This window comes from Empidonax traillii, unplaced genomic scaffold (assembly GCF_003031625.1).
Source record: "Empidonax traillii isolate 1590-97213 ecotype Southwest subspecies unplaced genomic scaffold, ASM303162v1 scaffold8:size5222938, whole genome shotgun sequence".
Lineage (NCBI taxonomy): Eukaryota > Metazoa > Chordata > Aves > Passeriformes > Tyrannidae > Empidonax > Empidonax traillii.
The window spans coordinates 792,832-800,195 of NW_020955201.1; the positions used below are offsets into that span (position 1 = coordinate 792,832).

At 41.2% G+C, this 7,364-nt stretch overlaps 1 long non-coding RNA gene across 1 annotated transcript in view; it reads right to left on the minus strand.

The window, feature by feature from the left end:
* Positions 1 to 3,882, minus strand: part of LOC114057514 — a 25,442-nt gene extending 21,560 nt beyond the window's left edge. Inside the window, exon 1 of the long non-coding RNA XR_003571232.1 lies at positions 3,792 to 3,882. This is a non-coding gene — a long non-coding RNA (uncharacterized LOC114057514). The remainder of the gene's footprint in view (positions 1 to 3,791) is intronic.
* Between the last annotated feature and the right edge of the window lie 3,482 nt (positions 3,883 to 7,364).

Here is a 7,364-nt window from a genome sequence, read left to right on the forward strand (position 1 = left end):
CCGGGGAGGGGCCCTGACCGGGACTCGAACCCGGATCTCAGCGTTCACACCGCTGCGGTTTTAGCCACTGCACCACCAGGGGCTCCCGGCAGTTACAGTAAACTTGAGAGGAGAGACTGACTAGTTATCCTGCACTTCTTTGACTGTGAACCTTGTTCACTCTGAAAGTGAAGGTTTATTCAAGATGTCCTGGAGAGCATCTCCCTGTAGCCAACAACTTTGCCTGCAAAAGGGGCTACAAAGTGCATAAAATGCCCAGAAATCAACAGCAAGCACACAGATATTAGACTGTCACACAAGCTGACCCTACTTGAAAATCAATTTTTGTGTGACAGAATTTTGCTTTCACAAAGGTGAATTTGCGTGTGGAGTGGGCAAAGCAAAAACCATATGTTTTGGAAAATGTGTGGTTATCTGGACTCAGATGCAAAACACAGCAGAAACCAGCCTGGATTATAAACACAGCCCAGCCAGGCACTCAAAAAAAAAAAAAAAAAATGACAGCACCCGAGCACTATTCCAGACAACAGACCTAGACATGATAGGTTTGTCTGCATTTTCCCAGGGCTAGCATCTTCCTCTTTGTATGACTTTTGAAAATGAAGGCAGAAAATTAAGCAAACAAACAAAAACCACAAATAAAAACAACCCCCCCAAACCAACCATTAAAAAAAACCCTGACCAAAACAAAAAACCCCAAACAAATCAAAAAACGACCAAAAAAGAACCCAAACCAAAACAACCCCTTAAAAAAAAAAAAAAAACACAAAAACAACCCTCCCCCCAAAAAACGAATTCTCAAAAAACTAACAAAACAAAACAAAAACCAAAAACCAACCAAACAAAAACACAAAACCAAACAAAAAACAAAAATAAAATAATAAAAAAACACCCCCACCACAGGCATGACAGTGAAAGAGGGAAAGAAAATCCCAAAGAGAGAAAGCAGAACATCTTTGTAAGAAAGCACAGTCAAGACTATACATGCTGCCTGGCTAAAAAGAGGACTCAAGATGACACAAGAAAGTCCTGATAGTTTTCCAAAAGCAAGGGTAAAAAAGGAGGTGTTAAAACATGCAGAGATGAATAGAGTAAGTAAAGAACCCATGGCAAGCACAGACAAAGAGAAACACATTGCCAGTACATTCTGCCTTCTCTTCAGGGGCTTTCAAGGACACCAGCAAAAATGGAACAAGTGAGTTCACTGAGGAAGAAAAAATTCCACCAACACCCTGTTGATCCAGGAAGCTCGCTGGTGGCAAAGTGTCTTTGACTCACACCAGTCTGTATGATATTTGTCCTAAAGAGGGTACCTGAACCACACTACTGACCATGCAAGGAGACTTTTGCAAGTAATCAAAATGTGAGGACATCTAAGGATTTCACACCCGTTGTGGAGGAGGTACCTTTCAGGGCATGATATTAGGGAAATCCATGCACAGCTCTGCTATTGGATCTGTAAAGCAGGAAATGGAGAAGGATATTTCTGAAAGGACAGCAAGAACTGACTGGCACTAATCTTCATGGACACTTTGGAGTTTTTCACTAAGCTCCTTCTTCTCCTTTGCCATCTGAGCTATTAATGAATATATCCCAAAATAAGCCCTGCCTGATCCCCACAACTACTTTTCCCAACATCATACACTGTGATCCCAGCCCATGAGAAACTCCCTGCTTAAGCGTGGACTGATGCTCTGCAGAGAGATGAAATAGGAACATGTCATGAAGACTGCCCACAATTTCAAGGCTCATCCTCATCAGTTGTGATGAAGACAGGGATTCGATTATGCTGTTTCACCAGCTGCCTGGAGACAGGCTCCTGATGGATCTAGCTGAGCTGGTGATGCAGTGACAAGGACACCGCCTTGCAGATTGGTGTTAGCTAGCTAAGCCATGCCACTGCCAGCCCCATGACACCTCCCAGAGATGGGGTACTCAAGTCAGCCTTTCCTCACACATACTGCCAGGGTCAGTGAGATCTGAGACATGGAGTGCTGCAAGCAACAAACCAAGAGGCTGAAACACTCTGTGTAAGCAGCTAAGCGGCCTTTTGTGGGTTGTATTCTGATTGCTTTACCTGCACATCAGAAGAGTGCAGTTCATTTGGGAATCACCCTTATATCGATTTTAGAGGGACAGCAAATATAGTGATAATTTTAATTACATTCAAACCAGGTCTAACAGCTAACCTTGGGCAGTTGCTTTTGCATCTCGGATAAATTTGAATGGATTCAACTTACACTCAGGTTTGGATTTGGGGTTACCTCGTAATCTTCCATTTCTCTGTAATTTCATTTAATTTCATTCCATGACACATCCTCAGGAAAAGCTTCTGTTGTGACATAAAACAGATTGGTTATCATTGCACCATTCACTTTTTTTGGACTCTTCTTCAAGATCAAGGATGCACAGTTTGTTTGTTTCTTTGTTCACAGAAAAGCTGCAAAACCAGCTTTTAGAGGGGGACACAAGGAGCCTTTGATCTTGAGCAACAATCGGCAATGAGCTTTAGATTCCTGCAACTGCTTACAGTGATTTGCTATGGCTTACAAACTCAAGGTTCTCTTCCTAGGCAGAAGGACAAGAAACATTTCCTTTGATCTTGTTGTTCAGATTGTTTGCTTGTTATCCTTTAAGAGGAAAGTTTAGACTTTCCATAGCTTTTAAGAGATAGAGATTGCACTTTTTTCTTAGATATGATGAAAATAGAATTTACCAATGGAACAATGGAATAGGAAGGGAGGGGGAAACGCAGCTGAAGGATTACCCAAAACAACAGATTTTTCCTCATCTGAAAAGCCGTAACATGGGGCAGAGTTATAGCACATATCAGCCCACCTGCCCCACAAACAGCACAGTATTGCTGCAATTAATCTCATTCACAGCAGCTGTCTTTTGACTGCGTAACTGCTGCCCACAGGCTGTGACTCCTTTCTCCAGGATGTCCTCAGGTATACTTCTCCAGAGCCTGCTGTACTGCCCTGTTTCCTAGAGTTTTTACTCCAGTCTTATGGTTTTTATGCTACCTCCACAGTCAGACTCTTTTTCTGCTTCATAACAATAACTGCTCTCAAATAGTTATCAGACTATATTTCCTCATTGGAGAGATGTAGGCAGTACAACATGCACAATGCCAATAATGTGGTATTATCTATGGGTTATGGATGTTTATCTAGTAACTGCCAAAACTGTGACTTTTATTCCTGCCTGGCATAATGTTTTGGCAGTCTGTTGGCATCAAAAGAGAGATAGCTAATCCTCATCCACGCCTCAATGAAAATCAAACGACAACACTCCTCTGTAAACTTGGAAAGTGATTACCACTCGATGTTGCACAGAAATTACAATGCAAAGAACAGGGCAAAGCAAAGATGGAATTTGACTTGAAAGTTCTGCCTTAAGACCCCAGAATCTCAGTCCACCCATACATGTGTATTGGATGGAAAAGTTTCAGCAGCAACTTGTTTTGGTAAGTAAACAATATCAAGTTAAGACAGAAGGAAAGTATTTCCATTCCATTGACATCTAAACATCAATGCATAACAGTAAGTTGCAAATAGCTTTCATGTTCTGAAACCTCATAATGGTTTTAAATTTTAAGTTGCTTGTATTTAGGGAGATTTTGTTTAAACTAAAATGAAACTAGGAATGCTGCAGAAATGACCTCTTGTTTTTCACTACATCTACAAAAACATCAGTGTTCTCTTTTTTCAATCACCTGGAAATTTATTTTTGCTAACAAACATTAATTTTTATGAACCTACATTAAAAAAAAAATTAAAAATTTGCACTAAAGTGATGAATTTCTTGTAGTTCTAAAAGATGAGTTTCAGCAAAAATGTTTAAAACCAAAGTCTCAGACAACTTCCTGATGTGAATTCTGAAAAAGGGAAATGGAAACAAAAGAGAAATTTGTCACATCTGCTCATCAAACTGTTTTCAATTTTGAATATACATACAGAAGGTAACACACAAAATTTACAGTTTCCTATTTTGTAATACATTTTGAAAATGTGCATACATCTTTCAAACTAGAGTAAGGAAGAAGGTCATAAAGATATCAAATTTTGCAGTGGAAACCTTCTGGACCCATATCTGATAGGAGGATTTAGTTTTCAAATTGTATTGGAAAGTATTATTTGTTTGTGCTTCAAAAAATATGCATGGCAGACCCTATATAACTACAACTATCTATATCTATATTTATATCTATATCTGTATCTATATCTATATCTATATATATGTATATCCAACAGGGTACCAAAATAAAGAGGTTTCAGCCAAATTGTATCCTAACTAAGTATCTAAATCTGCAGCCATGGAGAAGGTCACAGTGAGCATGGCTTCATGAGAGGAAAGTCCTGTTTATCAAACTTGATTTCCATCTATGACAAGGTAACCCACCTAGCTGATCAAGGGAAGCCAGATGATACCATCTTTTTGGATTTCAATAAAGCTTTTGATACTGTCTCCCATAGGATCCTTCTGAACAAAATGTCTAACACACAGCTGGATAAACACATCATGTGGTGGGTGAGCAACTGGCTTATGGGTCGACCACAGAGCCTAATAGTGAATGGGGAGACATCAGACTGGTGACCTGTCACTAGTGGGGTTCCACAGGGCTTCATCCTAAGCCCTGTGCTCTTCAGCATCTTCATAAATGACTTGGACACAGGACTGGAAGGGATACTAAGCAACTTTACGGATGACACAAAACTGGGAGGAGCTGTTGACTCCCTTGAAGGCAGAGAGGCCCTGCAGAGAGACCTCAGCAAATCAGGGAACTGGGCAATCACCAACCATATGAAGTTCAACAAGCCAAAGTGCTGGATTCTACACCTGGGATGGGGTAACCCTGTATGTTTGTATAGACTATGGAATGAGATGATGGAAAGCAGTGCCATGAAAAGGCACCTGGGAGTCCTGGTCGATGGCAAGCTGAATGTGAATCAGCAGTGCCCTGGCAGCCAGGAGGGCCAACCATGTCCTGGGGGCATCAGGCAAAGTATCACCAGCTGGTTGAGGGAAGGGATTGTGCCACTCTGCTCTGCACTGCACTGGTGCAGCCTCATCTTGAATATTGTGTGCAGTTTTGGGCACCACAATATGGGGAAGATACCAAGTTCTCAGAGAGTGTCCAAAGGAGGGCAACAAGGATGGTGAAGAGCCTTGAGGGGAAGCCGTCTGAGGAGTGGCTGAGGTCACTTGGTGTGTTCAGCCTGGAGAAGAGACTGAGGGGAAACTTCATTGCAATCTACAACTTCCTCATGAGGGGAACAGGAGGGGCAGGCACTGATCTCTTCATTGTGGTAACCAGGGATAGAACCTGAGGGAATGACCTGAAGTTGAGTCAAAGGAAGGTTTAGGTGGGTTATAAGAAAAAGGTTCTTCATCCAGAGGGTTGTTGGGCACTGGAACAGGCTTCTCAGGGAAGTGGTCACAGCTCCAAGCCCAAGAGAGTTCAAGAAGCATTTGGATGATACTCTCAAGCCCATGTAGTGACTTTTGAGGATAGTCCTGCACAGGGCAGGGAGTTGGACTTGATTATCCTTGTGGGTCCCTTCCAACTCATTATATTCTGTGATTCTGTGGTCTTAGTACATTTTTAGAAACTGTCTCCTATTTTGTGCAATGCTTCTACCTACCTCCTACAGAACTACCACTTGTGGGCTGGTGTGTAGAAAAAGAGAGGGCTTGTGGATTCCAAAAACAAGCCTCCATTTCACACAGATAAGTATAATTCCAGGTAAAAGGGGCCCTGGTAGTGATAACAACAAGAAAAAAATTACCACAGACAATATACCAGCATGCATAACCTGAGGTTGTCTGAACAAAACTTCTGAAGATGTTGGGTATTTTCATTAAATAATGAAAATATTCACTACCCGAGCTGTCTGGGCAGTTAAGCCACTCCACCTGCACATGCATCTGCAAGCCTGCACTGCAGAAGCACCTTAACTTGTTTGCAGTGTTACTGTCATACTTCACCGATGCAAGCAAAAGTAACAGGAACCCAGGTGGCTCTGGTAATTCCCACAAGCTCTCTCATGTTGGTTTCAGAGCTGTGGAGTATTCAACATGTGATTGTTAAAGAGTTGCTACTTGTGACCTCTAAACCTATACTCTGAATTTGTTTTGAGAACCGATGGGAAGCATTTCATCATTATTCTGCTTTCAGCTGCTCATCCTCTGTGCAGTCAGCCTTCTTGCTAATTATTTTCCACAAGTATTTCCACATGAAACTTCTGATATCCTATATAGAAATTTCCTTTATCTCTGAGGGCACAGGATTCTTAAAAAGTGGACCTTGTGTATAATTAGAGAAAAACGAGATGTATCAGATCAAGTACACAGTGGAGGAACAAGAGCCAACAGTCACAAGTTGAAGCAAGTAAAATTCCAGTTGGATATAGGGGAAAAAAATATTGCGGTATGAGTGGTTTAAGGATAGGAGAGGTTGCCGAGAAATGTTGTGCAATCTCTGTCTTTGAGGATTGCCAAGGTGTGACTGAACAAATTCCTGAGCAAAGTGAGCTGGCTTTGAAATCAGAGCTCCTTGAAGCAAGAGGCTGAGCCAGATGACCTGCAGGACTCCTTCCACTCTCAGTTACCCTGTGGCCCCACATTCTTTCCACAGCATCACCCTTTAGCACGGCTGGCATGCCAGGCTACATCCGAGAGCAAATCTGAAGAACAAGGTTACCATGTGGCACTGTGCCATTGATGGTACAAAAATACTCAGGCAAAACTACCTTAATTTCACCCTGATATTGTAAAATGAACTTTCATGTAACGGATATAATTCCATTATAAAAATAAGCTTTACAACTTTTAAATATACAAAATATTCCCTTTTGTTATCTCTATAGTAATCATTCATATCTAAAGCTTAATTTTCCCTCTTAAATCACATCTAAACTGCAAAATAATTTTACATTTCCTTCTGTGATTCTGCTGTTGTTCAAAAGCAGATAGTAAAGGTAAAGCCTTGGCCCCTTTGCAGAACATTTAAAAATTTATTTTGATTATATAAGATTTTCATAGAATCATCATAGAATGATCTGGGTTGGAAGAGACCTTAAAAATCATCTAGCTTCAATCTCCCCACCATGGGTAGGGACACTTTTCACTGGAGGAGGTTGCTCAGAGCTTCATCCAACCTGGCCTTGAATACTTTCTGAGATGGGGCATCCACCACAGCTTCTCTGGGCAACTGGTTCCAGTGCCTCACCACTTTTACAGTCAAAAATTTCTTCCTAATATCCAATCTAAATCCCTCTTTTTTTAGTTTAAAACTGTTTCCTAGTGTCGAATCACTGTATTTCCATCTAAAAAATCATTCTCTACCTTTTCTATAAGAC